We start from the raw sequence: 14,232 nt of genomic DNA on the forward strand, positions 1-14,232 counted from the left end.
GAGTACATCCCATGTTCCTCTTTTTGGGTCTGGCTCACCTCACTCAGGATAGTGTTTTCTATTTCCGTCCATTTGCCTGCAAAATTCAGGAAGTCATTGTTTTTTACTGCTGAGTAGTACTCTAATATGTATATATTCCATACTTTCTTCATCCATTCTTCCATTGAAGGGCATCTAGGTTGTTTCCAGGTTCTGGCTATTACAAACAATGCTGCTATGAACATAGTTGAGCATATACTTTTGTTGTATGATAGGTCATTTCTTGGGTATATTCCCAAGAGTGGTATTGCTGGGTCCAAGGGTAGGTGGATCCCAAAATTCCTGAGAAACCGCCACACTGTTTTCCAAAGTGGTTGCACAAGTTTGCATTCCCACCAGCAATGGATGAGTGTACCCCTTTCTCCACAACCTCTCCAGCAAAGGCTATCATTGGTGTTTTTTATTTTAGCCATTCTGACAGGGGTAAGATGGTATCTTAAAGTTGTCTTGATTTGCATTTCCCTGATCGCTAGGGAAGTTGAGCATGACCTTAAATGTCTTTTGGCCATTCGAACTTCTTCTGTTGAGAATTCTCTGTTCAGCTCAGTGCCCCATTTTTTAATTGGGTTGATTAGCCCTTTACGGTCTACTTTCTTGAGTTCTCTATATATTTTGGAGATCAGACCTTTGTCTGTTGCGGGGTTGGTGAAGATTTTCTCCCAGTCAGTGGGTTGCCTTTTTGTCTTAGTGACAGTGTCCTTTGCTTTACAGAAGCTTCTCAGTCTCAGGAGGTCCCATTTATTCAATGATGCCCTTAATGTCTGTGCTGCTGGGGTTGTACGTAGGAAGTGGTCTCCTGTGCCCATGTGTTGTAGAGTACTTCCCACTTTCTCTTCTATCAGGTTCAGTGTGTTCAGACTGATATTGAGGTCTTTAATCCATTTGGACTTGAGTTTTGAGCATGGTGATAGATATGGATCTATTTTCATTCTTCTACAGGCTGACATCCAATTTTGCCAGCACCATTTGTTGAAGATGCTTTCTTTCTTCCATTGAATACTTTTAGCTCCTTTATCAAAAACCAGGTGTTCATAGGTTTGTGGGTTAAAGTTAGGGTCTTCTATTCGATTCCATTGGTCAACTTCTCTGTTTCTATGCCAATACCAAGCTGTTTTCAATACTGTAGCTCTGTAATAGAGTTTGAAGTCAGGGATGGTAATGCCCCCAGACAATCCTTTATTGTATAAGATTGTTTTGGCTATCCTGGGTTTTTTGTTTTTCCATATAAAGTTGATTATTGTCTTTTCCAGATCTGTGAAGAATTTTGATGGGATTTTGATGGGGATTGCATTGAATCTATAGATTGCTTTTGGTAGAATTGCCATTTTTATTATGTTGATCCTCCCAATCCAAGAGCAGGGGAGGTCCTTCCATTTTCTGGTGTCCTCATCGATTTCTTTCTTCAAAGACTTAAAGTTCTTGTCAAATAGATCTTTCACTTCCTTGGTTAGAGCTACCCCAAGATATTTTATGCTATTTGTGGCTATTGTGAAAGGTGATGCTTCTCTGATTTCCCTCTCTGCTTCCTCATCCTTTGTGTATAGGAAGGCAACTGATTTTTTGGAGTTGATCTTGTATCCTGCCACATTCCCAAAGGTGTTTAACAGCTGTAGGAGTTCTTTGGTAGAGTTTTTTGGGTCGCTTATGTATACTATCATATCATCTGCAAATAACGAAAGCTTAACTTCTTCTTTTCCAATACGAATCCCCTTGATCCCCTTATGATGTCTTATCGCTATTGCTAAAACTTCAAGCACTATATTGAAGAGGTATGGAGAGAGTGGACATCCTTGTCGTGTTCCTGATTTTAGTGGGATGGCTTTGAGTTTTTCTCCGTTTAATTTAATGTTGGCTGTCGGTTTGCTGTAAATAGCTTTTATTATATTTAGGTATGATCCTTTTAGCCCTAATCTCTCCAAGACCTTCATCATAAAGGGGTGTTGAATTTTGTCTAATGCTTTTTCAGCATCTAATAAAATGATCATATGTTTTTTTTTCTTTCAGTTTATTTATATGTTGGATTACATTGATAGATTTGCGTATGTTGAACCAGCCCTGCATCTCTGGGATGAAGCCTACTTGATCATAATGGATAATTTTTCTGATGTGTTCTTGGATTCGGTTTGCCAGTATTTTATTGAGGATTTTTGCATCGATGTTCATGAGTGAGATAGGCCTGTAATTCTCTTTCTTGGTTGGGTCTTTGTGTGGTTTTGGTATCAAGGTAACTGTAGCTTCATAAAAGGAATTTGGCAATGACTCTTCTGTTTCTATATTGTGAAATACATTAAGAAGTATAGGTATCAGCTCTTCTTGGAAGGTCTGGTAGAATTCTGCATTGAAACCATCTGGTCCTGGGCTTTTTTTGGAAGGGAGATTTTTGATAACCGTTTCTAATTCTTCGCGACTAACCGGTCTATTTAGATCGTTCACCTGTTCTTGGTTTAGCTTTGGTATATTGTACTTATCTAAAAAAAAATGTCCATTTCTTTTGCATTTTCCAGTTTTGTGGCATACAGGCTTTTGTAGTAAGATCTAATGATTCTCCGAATTTCCTCTGTGTCTGTGGTTATGTCCCCCTTTTCATTTCTGATCTTATTTATCTGCGTGTTCTCTCTCTGTCGTTTAATTAGTTTGGAAAGGGGTTTGTCGATCTTGTTGATTTTCTCTAAGAACCAACTTTTTGTTTCATTGATTCTTTGGACTGTTTTCTGTGTTTCTATTTTGTTGATTTCTGCCCTCAGTTTGATTATTTCCAGTCTTTTACTCCTCCTGGGTGCTTCTGCTTCTTTTTTTTCTAGAGTTTTTGGGTGTGCTGTTAAGTCCCCAATGTATGCTTTCTCCGTTTTCTTTAAGTGGGCACTTAGTGCTATGAACTTTCCTCTGAGCACTGCTTTCATCGTGTCCCATAGGTTTGAGTATGTTGTCTCTTTATTTTCATTAAATTCAAGGAAGACTTTAATTTCTTTCTTAATTTCTTCCTTGACCCAGGTGTGGTTCAGTAGTTGACTGTTCAGTTTCCATGAGTTTGTCGGCTTTTTGGGGGTAGCGTTGTTGTTGCCTTCTAACTTTAATCCGTGGTGATTTGATTCAACTGTGCGGGCCGGGGGTCCGCCGCTGCCATCCGCTGCGGGCCGGGCTTCCGCCACTGCTGCTGTCCGCCGCTGGCCGGGCTTCCGCCGCTCCATCCTTTCTTTTTTTAAAAAATATTTATTTATTTATTATGTATACAATATTCTGTCTGTGTGTATATCTGCAGACAAGAAGAGGGCACCAGACCTCATTCCATGTGGTTGCTGGGAATTGAACTCAGGACCTTTGGAAGAGCAGGCAATGCTCTTACGTGCTGAGCCATCTCCAGCCCTGACTTCATCCTTTCAAATCACCAGATCTTTGTTTTGAACTTGTTTTATTTTATTTTATTTTATTTTATTTTATTTTATTTTATTTTTGGTCTTTGTTTCAAACTCTAAGGGACCACTTATTTCATCTCTGATCTTTCTTATGCTTTTTCATAATTGCTTTGGGGTTTGGGTTGGCATTATTTTCTTTTTAACCTCTGACCGTAAGATGTATCATTAGGCAGTTTGAAGTAGCTATTATTTTTATGATGTTATGATGTAGACATTGAGAGTCATAAACTTCTCTTCTAGTCCTGCTTTTGTCTTTTTCCTTCTAGCATCTTGTGGTGGTCCCATCCCCCACCTGTCACAGTGGGGTCATGGAGGAAGAACTTCTGTGTAAAAATCTCTGTGATGGAGAAGTATCAACACCATACAGAGGGAAAGAATAAATAAGTAACAAGAGCTCCTGTACACCATCTAGCTGTCCAGATTTAAACAAGCGCTGGATATAAGCTGTCCATGTTTTTCTGATCCATGATTTTATTCTGAGGAGACAGAAAGTAAGAGCTCATCTGATAGTGATCATGACAGTGAGACAGATGAGGACTGCCTCTCCTGCCTGGAGGATTCCAATTCAGACCTACAGAATGATGGTGGGGATGCTGAGATCCAGAAGACTGATAGTGAAACATCAGAGAATCACCTCTCCTGCACGGAGGATTCTGACTCAGATCCACAGAATGATGGTGGGAATGCTGAGATCCAGAAGACTGGTAGTGAAACGTCAGAGAATTACCTCTCCTGCCTGAAGGATTCTGACTCAGACCCACGGGATGATGATGGTGAGGTTGAAATCCAGAAGACTGATAGTGAAACATCAGAGAATCACCTCTCCTGCATGGAGGATTCTGACTCAGACTTACTGGATGACAGTGGGGAGGATGAAATCCAGGAGATGGGCAGCACCATCATGCTCATCCATCACCCCTCAATGTGCTGTTTGTCCTGGAAGACAAGTGTCATCCCATCTTAGGACCACAGGATGATGTTGAGGTTACCAAGATGATCAGCACATCTAGAGACCTGAATGAATTTCCTCTGGAGTCCAGGAAGTTCTCATATGACCCTATCAACACCATGGATGCTCCCCAAATAAGCCAGAACACAGACCATAAAGACACTGTGGGCCCTCCCCCCAGCCAGAGCACAGACCTTAAAGACACCATTGGCACTTGCCAGAGTCAGAGGGCAGACTGTAAAGACACTGGGTACTCATGCTAGCCTGAGCATGGACCATGTAGACACTGTGGGTGCTCTCCTGAGCCAGAGCACAAACCACAAAGACACCATGGGCACTATCCCTGGAGTGTGGACCATGGAGACAACATGCATGTCCCTAAGTGCCAGAACACTGAATATCAAACATCAAGATAACCACCTTTGAAGAGTGGCCATCCACCACTAGGGAAGGCCAGCCCCTGGAGGCAGCCATATCTTCAAAGAAGAAGCAGAGAAGGCATCTTAAAGGGGTAAGGAGGCAAATCCATCATCTGTACTGCTGTTTCTCCTACTGCATCCTAACCCCAAAGGAAGGAGACTCAACCCCAGTTGAGGGATGAGGAAACATGGGAAATGGAGTCCCAGTGAAGCCAGGTAGGCACACCCAGTGACTTCTTGTGTACTTGATCTGTGCTTTTGCCACCGATATGCCACACCATTTATAGGACACAAACCCTAGTCTTTGACCCTAGAAGGAGCTTTTCCACTCTACCCCTTTATGTGGATTCTGAGAATGTTGAGCCCGAAGCAGACAAGCAAAGGATGCAACAAAAGGCCATGGAGGAAAGAAGAGGGCTTTGGGCTTGGGGAAGGGTGATCAGGATAGTCAAGAGAAATCATATAGAGGGCTGTGGGAGAGCAGACTAGCCCAGTGGTGAGTCCTGATGATGTCAGAGTCACTAACGCAGTCCTTTGCTTGTGTCTCCTTCAAGGTCTTAACAACAGGCCTAGGGCCATGTTTTTAAACCATGGGTCTCATTATGTCCTGGTGACCCACCAGCCACAAGAGGGAGCCAGGCCAGAACTTCATAGAGATGTGTACCCCAAAATATGATGTTCCCTGTGAGACACCTCCAGCAACATGGGCACAAGTGCTCTAGCCCTCTTCTCCCTGCAATGGAAGCTGTTAGCTTCCTCAAAGTAAGCTCATTCTTGGCCCAGCACTATGGCTGGACAAAGAAGTCAGACACATGGCCACCCCATCTTAAAGGGCCAGGCATCCAACTTCTGCAATCCACATTATACAACTTCATGTTCCACACAACATGGGGTCTTCACCAAGTCATTCCCTAGTTTTAAAGATCCTTATCAATGAACAGCTATAAAGAAGTTCATGTATTATTCAGGCCCAGGAGTTAAGGGGCACAGGGTAGAGAGGAGGAGAGAGGTTTGTGGTACAAGGCAAGAGAGAAGAAAATCAATAAGAGATTGAGGAGGACGGGCATGACCCTGGAGAAGGGGAGGAGAATCTGCCCATCGGAAATTCCAGTTCCAGCCAGGCAGCTGAGAAGGAGATGAGTGTGTAGGGCAGGGACAGGGATCTTTGGTGGGCTGATTGGGAGAAACTCCCTGAAGAAGAGATATGTGGGATGCAGGACATGGGTTCCCAGGAGCAGAAGAGCACGCCTTCCTGGGGGAGGGGGGGTTCAAGCCAACCCCTTCCCAGAAGCCTCCTTCTCCTTCTGCTCTAACCAACCTCAGGCTGATCTGGTAGCGTCTGTGTCCTTTTCTTCACAGCCTCCTGCCACCAGGGCCCATGCTGCCCTTCCCATGTTCCAGAAATTTAGGAACTGGTAGTATTTTTATCCCAGTGAATGAATCCTTCTCTTTGATTGACTAAAATTGCAGAACTTTTCTGGCTACTGTGAAAAGGTAACTAGGATCCTCTTCAGAGGGCTGTGGAACATCACTGCCAGACAAGGTTAGCATCCTTGGACTGCTTTGTGTTGAGTGATGACATCTGGGGTCTAGATTGGGAAAACATTCATTGTCGTGGAGCTATGAGGTGTCAGCCAGTGTTATTGTGTATGTTCTTGCTGAGTGAGGTGTCTGCAGAATCCTCATAGTCTCCATGCAGGTTGTGAACAGCTCTCTGTGTTAGTGAGGGCTTCCCAGCTGACAGGGAATCCATGGTTCTTGTCTGAGGTGGTTTTTTGGATCAGTGGTTCTCAATATTCCTAATGCTGCAACCTTTTAATATACAGTTCCTTATGTTGTGAAGATCCCCTTTGCTCCTGCTTCATAAGTATGTTTGTGTCTGTTATGAGTCATAATGAAAATATCTATGTTTTCTGATGATCTTAGATGAGCCTGTGAAAGGCTCATGTGACCCCCAAAGAGTCTGAGACCCACAGGTTGAGAAGCACTGATTTAGATGAATTAGTTTGATTTTCTGAGTGTCTCTGTGTGGAAGTTGAGTTTCTGAAGCCTGGTCTTGATGGAATCCATCAATGAATCGGGTTTTCTTATGTCTGGTGAGAATGCTGGCATTGATCTTTCTGAATGCGGGTGTTGTGTCTGCTCAGCAAATTGCAATATACTTCCTTGGCCACAGCTGAGGACAGCTTGCACACACAAGTCTCTATGGCAGCCTACAATGCCAAACTCTACTGGTGTTGATGGTGGAGTGGGTCAGCAGGTCATCATAAGGAGGGCTCAACAGTTGTCTACCTGTGTCATGAATCATTTGCCAGATACCCTAGGGCCTTTGAGATAGGAACTTTATGTAGACAGATATCTCTTCTAGCATTCATTTACTGAATTTATCCATTCCTGCTGTTTCTACTCCATTACCTTGACAAACCACTGTGGCCAAGGCCATCATGGGTGAAAGCATGTTATTTAGGGGTCCCAGTTACAGATGGGGCACAGCACATGATTCCTGATGGGAATCTAGCAACAAGTCATAGCATCGAAGCTGGACGTGATAGCTGACACTGATTCTCAAGCAAGAGAGAGAGAGAGAGAGAGAGAGAGAGAGAGAGAGAGAGAGAGATTACTTAAAATGGGTTTGGCTTTAGAAACTTGAAAGCTCTATGGCCCGCTCCTGACACCTTCTGTTTCATATGCAAATATGTTCATCCATGGGGGCCATTCTCATTCAAACTAAGCCACATATTAACCAGGATAAGGACAGAGGAAACTCTTGGGTAGCATCTCCTGAGATCTGTTGATGTCCCCACCCTTCTGCTCTCCTTGCATTTTCAGAGAGCAGCTGGCACCACTGTTTCTCTTGAAAGTTGCAAACCTGAACTTCCATAAAGTTGTCTGTAGAACAGAAGAGACCCTTGTACTCCAATTTTATCCACAAAGAAGTTTCTTTTGTGGAGCCCCTCACCTAGAAGAGCACTGTTTGGCTCTCTGCACCCAGTTGGATATTTGATATAACCTAACAAGATCAGAATGAGCTAGATAGTCTCAGAAAAAGAAGAAATAACAGGCACACCTCTCAATTCTCATTGGGAGACAGAACACACAAAACCATCAGTGGTCTGCCTTATGTGACAATGGAAGTCTGACTACAGTGGCAACCTGTCAACCAAGCCAAGCCACAGCCTCTGTGCCAACTTGCTGAAAGATGTGGGACATTCAACATTAGTGTCTTCCAACCCCTGACTATCATAGACACAGCAGTCAATGTGAACATAAGTCCTGGACCATCACAGGACACCATGTAATTTAGGGAGTGCCCCGTCAATCAGCTCCTTGTGTTGAGAAAGCCATCTAAACAAGCAAAGGGTGATTTTCATAGCTTTCTCATGAGGCCTTGGAAAGCATGGGGTATAGCAAACTGTGTGACTCTAACATCATGATCTGTTTCCTGTCGTGGTGAAGCTGAATGGGAGGCAAGTGGACAGGTATCCATAGAATTCAGGCTGAGTACCATGGAAGGTTAGAATGTGACACATGTCTGGTTAGCTCTCCTCAAGCAAAGGTTGTCTAGCCAGGGACAATGTGAAAGAAATCTGTTTCTAATAGACAAGGTTATAGAATCCTTGAGGGACACCCTCCAATAAAGCCAGGCCACTTCCTTTCAAAGACTTGAAGGCACCAGCCTCATCTGCCCTTCTGTCTTACCTCAGAAAAGCATGTGGTTATGTCTCTGCCCCTTCCAGACAGCAAATCCACACTGCTCATCTCACACAAGTCAAGAAACCATGATTTTTGTTCTTTGGGCAAACTTCCTGATTCCCCAGGCTGCTCACCTTGGCAGAAAATGGACAATAACCTTTGCAGGCACTCATGAACATATTCAATCGTGAACTTTTCTTGCTTCCCATAGAGAGCTACAACAGGGGATCAACCACCACACAGGGTCAATTATTCATTTGTTCTGTTGACAATAGCTCCTGAGAGATATCATAAGATGAGAATGTAGCCATCAAATTGGCCTCCTAGTGACAGCAATGATTCACTCCACCAAGTGGTTGGTCTTCAAACATGAAAGCACGAACTCAGAGCCAGCTGCCACATAAAAGCCTTGCATGTCAGTGTGAGGATACCATCCTACCTCTATAGAGATGGAAGGGAGAAGTCCCCTTTTCATCCTTGTGAGTTCTTGACAATTTACCAGTTCAAGGAGAATGTCTCAGGAAGCAAAGTAAGTGTGACTTGAGAACCCCTCCTACTCACACAGGAGTGAACACTGGCAGTGCTCCAGAAGACACATATGAGCCTAGACATACACAACAGCTGGGAGTCATGAAGAAAAGGGAAGAGAGTCAGATCCGGGTAGCAGCTGCAGTGGCTCAGTTCTTCTCTAGCTCTCTCCATCTCCCTTTCACTTCCGAAACATGGCCTCTGGTGTGGCTGTCTCTGATGATGTCATAAAGGTGTTCAATGACATAAAAGTGCGCAAGTCTTCAATGCCAGAAGAAGTGAAGAAACGCAAGAAGGCGGTGCTCTTCTGCCTGAGTGAGGACAAGAAGAACATCATCCTGGAGGAGGGCAAGGAGATCCTAGTAGGAGATGTGGGGCAGACTGTGGACGATCCCTACACCACCTTTGTCAAGATGCTGCCAGACAAGGACTGCCGCTATGCTCTCTACGATGCCACCTAGGAGACCAAGGAGAGCAAGAAGGAGGACCTGGTGTTCATCTTCTGGGCCCCAGAGAGTGCACCCCTTAAGAGCAAAATGATCTACGCCAGCTCCAAGGATGCCATCAAGAAAAAGCTGACAGGAATCAAGCATGAAACTGCTACGAGGAGGTCAAGGACTGCTGCACCCTGGCAGAGAAACTAGGTGGCAGTGCCGTCATCTCCCTGGAGGGCAAGCCTTTGTGAGCCGCCTCCAGCCCCCTGCCTGGAGCATCTAGCAGCCCCAGACCTGCTCATGGGTGTTGCAGGCTGCCCTTTTCCTGCCAGACCTGAGGGGCTGGGGGATCCCAGCAGGGTGAGGGTAGTCCCTTCACCCCAGTTGCCAAATGAACCCCCTACCCCCTGGACCATCCTTCTCCCTCCACCCTGATGGTTCTGGCCTTCCCAAACTGCTTTTGATCTTCTGATTCCTCTTGGGTTGAAGTAGACCAAGTCACCCAGGCACCAAGTTTGGGGGGAGCCTGACCTATTTTTTTAACAGCACCCCTATTCCTCATCCCCCATCCCATGCTGCGAACTTTTAACAACATCAATAGTGACTCTGTGCTTGTCTGTTTAGTTCTGTGTGTAAATGAAATGTGGAAATGATCCTCCCTTGCCATCTGGTTGCCCTCCGCTTCCCCTTGTTCTCAGCCACTCATGAAAACAGGACCAGTAAGGAACCTTCAATTTAAAAAAAAAACCCATAAAAAGGCTAATTAACAAAAAAAAAAAGAAAAAAAAGAAAAGAAAAGAGAAGAGAAGAGAAAAAAACATGGGTGAAGGTTTCATCTTTCATAAATGATTGCTCTTATGTGCAGGATCTATTTCTCAGCCTGCGATAACTCTGATTTTGTTCACAGCATTCTAGCTAAAAGCTCCTGTGTTTTCAACTTCCTTTTTGTCTCTTCAGATGAGTCTGCTGAAAATCACGTGTCACTTGAATCTGTGAAGAGCAGCAGGGTAACCTGTTGTAAGCTGCCTCTTTGGGACCACAGCAGAATGCTAGCTCATAGCTTTGTGTGGAACCCTTTCCCACACTGTCTCAGTACTATGGATTCTATGGCTACTTTTCGCTGGATGTTGGCACTATGTTCCACTCTCCAGAGTTGAAACAAAGTTTTCCAAGCCTGACACAGAAATTTCTCTGTTATTTTATTATTATGTATTTCATTAAATATTCACTTGATTTTTATCCTGATCCATCTCTTAACATTGATATAAACCTATGATATCCAGTCCCAAGTAAATTGAAATATTACAACATAACTTCTCAGTCAGGATTTTCTAATCCTATTTAATTTCACTGTGGCAGGTATTTTTCAGAACTATTTCATACAAAAACTTTGGCATTGACTCTTGTAGCAGCCCATGATTCAGAGCACCTATGTCTTATTGGTAGCTGTGCCTGAAGCACACAGACATGTCATGTCTGCAGCATGGCCACAGGGACACCTGATGCTTCTTGACTGCATTGGCATGAGTAGTCTAGGAAGTAGCTAGTAAGGTCCTCTGTGCTCGGGGTCACATGGTCCCAGGGCTCTCATTGGTGGGAAGAAAACAGACAGTGTCTGGGATGGCCAAATGAAAAGGAGACCTTAAGAGATGTAAAGCCACAACCATATTTGAGAGCGTTTATAGGTCAAGAAAAAAGAGGCTTAAGAAGGTGCCTTCAGTTCAGATGTCCCTGCTTCATCTGTTCAGCCATAAGCACAGATCTACCTCAGGAAATTCAGAGACACAAAAACATATCAGAGCAACTAGGGAAACAAGAAAACCAAAGCAAAGGAAGCACACTAAGGAGGCAGAGGCAGGAGTATCTTTGTGAGATCAAGATTGGCCTTGTTCACAAAGGGAGTTCCACGATAGCAAGAGCTGTTATACAGAGAAACCCTCTCCTGAAAAAGCAAAGGAAGCTTGAAAAAGTGATGTCCATTCACTGCTTAGTAGGCAAGCATGAGTTCTGACTTCCTGTCTTCCCCCTCTCCATTGACAAAAAGGAATGGTGACATATGCTTGCAATCCCACCACTGGCAAGGAAGCCAACCTAGCAGAATCACTGAGACCTGATATAAATGAGTGACCTGTGTCAAATAAACAAGGTGAATGTAGCCAGTCTAGCAGAAACCATGAGACCTAATGTGAATGAGTGACCTGTGTCATATAAACAAGGTGAATATGAGGTTTTCCTGTGGCTTCCACATGCATATACCTAAAGGAATGTATGTGTACACAGACACGAGTGTACCCATATACATATACGAAGAATCACAGATACACACACACATTCACATGGGGGGGGAGAAAGACAGGAGAGAGATAGGATGGAGAAAGAATTATAAAGAATCAATTGGACTTTTGTGGACTGATTGGTGTGTCTAAAAGTATTTTGAATTTTGATTCTTTGAGACAGGGCTAGTGGCCATTCTGAAGTTCAATGAAGGCCCTATGTGTCTCAGAGTGACCTCAAACATCTGCTCATTCTGCCTCTACTACCAACTGCTGACATTACAGATATTGGGCCCCCTCTTCCATTTGTCCAGTGCTACAAATCTATATCAGATACTGTAGCATGCTAGAGCAACACTCTCTGACTAAGGTATTTCCTGAAACCATTTTACAAATTTCATAGAGAGGGGTTGGAAATGGAGGTTTCTCTGAACTGTACCATCCAGCATCAGCTTTTAAATAATCCCTAGGTGGTGGCCCATGCCTTTAATCCCAGCACTCAGGAGGCAGAGGAAGGTGGATATCCATAAGTTCGAGGCCATCCTGGTCTACAAGGGTTACTTCCAGCATTATGGTGAGAGTTCTGGCCAACAGGCAGAAAACTTCTTTGTTCTTCATCTTGGGTCATCATCTTTTTCAGGGTACAGACCAAAGTCACATCAACACAGATGGACAGATACCACTTAACCTCTAGCCTGGTGAATGAGATATGGACTTCCACATTCTGAAGAACATCCAGTTTATGAGATACACAGAGAATGACATTCATGGCGACCACTGGGACTAAGAAACTGGAAGTAGGGATTGTGTTAGGGGGATCCTCAGTTGGCAGAGTACTTGTCAGACAATAGTGGGACCTAGATTTGTGTTCCAGCACCAGCATATAATGTCAGCAGCGCTAGCACACAGTGGTAATCCCTACTCTTGAGATTCTCAGGAAGGAGTCTAGGAGAGCTGATGAGCTCCAGAATTGGGAAGAGACTGTTCTCAAAAATCACATTAGAAGGCCAATGAGAAGAGAAACATGAAGTTGAATTCTGGATCCAAGAAGAACACTCAGAAATGAAGACATAGGCAACTAGGCAACACACACCCATGCACGCACACACGCACCACGCACACGCACATGTGCACGCACATACCCACAAAACCCAAATCATAATTGAAAAGGTTTCAGGAACTGGTCGGGATGGAACTGTAGGTACAAAACACTATGTCCCAGTGGCCAGTTGAGCACAGAATCCATGTTCATACTTGTCACACATAAATTCATCTGCTTAAGTCAGAGTCTTCTTTTCATCTGACTAGAGTTTAGGATCCTTGCACTATGAAACATCTAGCTAATAATCATAAACACAGGTTTGTACACAGTCAACCAGTTCCAAAAGTAACCAGAAATAATCAATGCCTTTGCTCATTCAGGGTCTCATGCCCTATATTAACCCGGAAATCGTCAGCAAATACAAAGCAACAGGTATCATCTCAGTGGCAACTAAGTGACTGTGGTCCCCTTTCTAGAAGGCTTGTCCTGTCCTAATGGGGGTGTCCTGTCAAGCCTGGGGCAGGTGAGGCACATGCATTACTGGCTGTCATGAAGAATTCTGCTGTCATCACCTAACAATGGCAAGGCATCCTTGTGTAGTCATGTTTATCCAGTAACTCCCCTAGCCTCAACTTGGAAAAGAGCAATTCTGCATGTGGAATATACAACGTCCTGTGTTTATTTTATGTGAGCCAGATTCAGGAAGGGTACACCACTCATCCTTAGTCCTGTTTTCCCACAACCTTGAGAGCACTGAGAGGAGAGAGCAAGAGTTGTATGACCCGCACATTTAAAGCACAACCTACATACTATGAACAGATTATTTCCAGATTAAACAGGGCCTTATTAAATTATGGCCCCTGTATGCACATAACACGATTTATACTAAACATCCATCCATCCCAGGCTCCCTGAGGATGTCCTGGAGTCCTGAAGTTGGCTGGCTCAGTCCTGCAAATGACAGCACCTGAGCTGTGGATCACTACAGCAAGCTCCTCTTGTACAAATCACAGCATGTCAGAGGGTCCTGATGTCATCTGCACAGGCTTTGTGTTGTTCTTCACCCTTGTCCTCTGTGTCTCTCTAAACCTTCACCACAGACTAAGGACCAACTCCAGTTTTCCATCAGCATCTTCAGAGGAAAGCTCAGGACACTCCTACTCCCTCATGAAGAAATCCTGATGCTAAGACCAGTATTAGTGATTTTGCAGTGCTTATGTGAGTGTGTATGTGTGTGTGTACGAGTGTGTGTTTCAGAGAAACAGTCAGACAGTTTAGCAGGTCATCCAAGCATTTAAAGAATTTTTTCCAACATTTGAAGATGAAAAAAGAATGAGAGCCTGCCGCGCCAGCACAGGCTGGAACCAAGAATCTTGGCGGAAGGTGTCCAGATTGAATGAATGCACAGAGCATGAGGTTGAAGTAGAACAGCTTCTTCTTTA

At 44.0% G+C, this 14,232-nt stretch overlaps 1 pseudogene; it reads left to right on the forward strand.

Annotated features, from left to right (window-relative positions):
* Positions 1–9,235: 9,235 nt before the first annotated feature.
* Positions 9,236–9,789, forward strand: LOC130886155 (cofilin-1-like; annotated as a pseudogene).
* Positions 9,790–14,232: the final 4,443 nt, after the last annotated feature.

The sequence above is a fragment of the Chionomys nivalis genome, chromosome 13, assembly GCF_950005125.1.
Source record: "Chionomys nivalis chromosome 13, mChiNiv1.1, whole genome shotgun sequence".
NCBI lineage: Eukaryota > Metazoa > Chordata > Mammalia > Rodentia > Cricetidae > Chionomys > Chionomys nivalis.